Raw genomic sequence first — 2500 nt, forward strand, 5'->3', positions numbered from 1 at the left:
CCAGACAATGGGGCAGTGGCAGCGCGGATTTGTGCAGCTGCAGGTTCGTCGGGGAAAATCGGCAGCGCAGATTTTTCGACGAACAGGGGCTGGGCGCTGGACTGGCCGGGCCAGGCAGGAAAATTCGTCAGGGGGCCACGCTGACGAAAACAGGGGCTGCGGAGTGGAAAATCGGCAGCGCAGATTTTTCGACGAACAGGGGCTGGACCGGCCGGGCCAGGCAGGAAAATTCGTCAGGGGGGCACGCTGACGAAAAGAGGGGCTGCCGCGTGGAAAATCGGCAGCGCAGATTTTTCGACGAACATTCGTCAGGGGGGCACGCTGACGAAAAGAGGGGCTGCCGCGTGGAAAATCGGCAGCGCAGATTTTTCGACGAACATTCGTCAGGGGGGCACGCTGAGGAAAACAGGGGCTGCCGCGTGGAAAATCGGCAGCGCAGATTTTTCGACGAACATTCGTCAGGGGGGCACGCTGAGGAAAACAGGGGCTGCCGCGTGGAAAATCGGCAGCGCAGATTTTTCGACGAACAGGGGCTGGATGCTGGACCGGCCGGGCCAGGCAGGAAAATTCGTCAGGGGGGCACGCTGAGGAAAACAGGGGCTGCCGCGTGGAAAATCGGCAGCGCAGATTTTTCGACGAACAGGGGCTGGATGCTGGACCGGCCGGGCCAGGCAGGAAAATTCGTCAGGGGGGCACGCTGACGAAAAGAGGGGCTGCCGCGTGGAAAATCGGCAGCGCAGATTTTTCGACGAACAGGGGCTGGACTGGCCGGGCCAGGCAGGAAAATTCGTCAGGGGGGCACGCTGACGAAAAGAGGGGCTGCCGCGTGGAAAATCGGCAGCGCAGATTTTTCGACGAACAGGGGCTGGATGCTGGACCGGCCGGGCCAGGCAGGAAAATTCGTCAGGGGGGCACGCTGAGGAAAACAGGGGCTGCCGCGTGGAAAATCGGCAGCGCAGATTTTTCGACGAACAGGGGCTGGATGCTGGACCGGCCGGGCCAGGCAGGAAAATTCGTCAGGGGGGCACGCTGACGAAAAGAGGGGCTGCCGCGTGGAAAATCGGCAGCGCAGATTTTTCGACGAACAGGGGCTGGACTGGCCGGGCCAGGCAGGAAAATTCGTCAGGGGGGCACGCTGACGAAAAGAGGGGCTGCCGCGTGGAAAATCGGCAGCGCAGATTTTTCGACGAACAGGGGCTGGACGCTGGACTGGGCCAGGCAGGAAAATTCGTCAGGGGGGCACGCTGACGAAAACAGGGGCTGCCGCGTGGAATGGCAGCCTACACGCAGATGCGAATTCGGCAGCGCACGATGGCTTGAGCAGGTCATGGGTTCGACTTGGCGCGATCTGAAACCTGGACGAGGGACTGTCGACGCTGGACGAGCCAGCGCGGTGGCCTGTCGTGCCCCGTTCAGGGGGGGCCTGCCGCGGAGACAGCCCTCGCGGGCTCGACAGCGCAGGCCAGCGTCCCCGACGTCGCTGGCCGCGGCAGGCGAGCTGCCGGGGTTCCCGCATTCCTACAAGAAAACGTCGTGCTTTCCACATGAAACCAATCCAGTAAAATCAGCCATATTTTTATGAGGCTGCCCACTGAATTTGGGGTCATTCCGGGCCGGTTCCTAATTTTGCGGATTTACTCGATTTCTAATGGTAGGAAAATTAAAACAAATACTTCCCGACCTCGAAAAATTCTGGGAAAATTAATGAAGGTGGATTGGATTTTTGCCAACCTCTGTGCAAAATTTCAGCTCAAAATACCAAGAAATGAATTTTTTAGAGGGGGGGTGACAGCTGGGACCTAGTAGTGTCTCCCCCTGCCAGAGCTGCAATGACACTTATTGCTCTTTAGGGAGCCACCAGGCCGGCGCCCCTCAAAGACCACACGCGCGCGCGCGCCCGCCCGCGCTGGGCGCTGGGGCCTGAGGGCCTGGGGCCCTTGGGGGCCCTTGGGCGCTTGGGCGCGCGCGCGCGGCCCCCGCAGCCATGCCGCGCTGCGCGACGCGCGGACAGCCCCTGCTGGCTTGCTCTCTCGCCCGCGGGGGGGCTGCCTTCGGGCCCTGGCCCCCCGCGTTCTGGCCTGCCCCCTGCGTGGGAGAGGCTAGGCGCTGCAGGGGCCAGCCCGACGTCGCTGGCCGCGGCAGGCGACAGCCCGACATCGCTGGCCGCGGCAGGGGCCAGCCCGACGTCGCTGGCCGCGGCAGGCGGACAGCCCCTGCTGGCTTGCTCTCTCGCCCGCGGGGGGGCTGCCTTCGGGCCCTGGCCCCCCGCGTTCTGGCCTGCCCCCCGCGTGGGAGAGGCTAGGCGCTGCAGGGGCCAGCCCGACGTCGCTGGCCGCGGCAGGCGACAGCCCCTGCTGGCTTGCTCTCTCGCCCGCGGGGGGGCTGCCTTCGGGCCCTGGCCCCCCGCGTTCTGGCCTGCCCCCCGCGTGGGAGAGGCTAGGCGCTGCAGGGGCCAGCCCGACGTCGCTGGCCGCGGCAGGCGAGCCGCCGGGGTTCCCGC

Source organism: Populus nigra, chromosome 2 (assembly GCF_951802175.1).
Source record: "Populus nigra chromosome 2, ddPopNigr1.1, whole genome shotgun sequence".
NCBI lineage: Eukaryota > Viridiplantae > Streptophyta > Magnoliopsida > Malpighiales > Salicaceae > Populus > Populus nigra.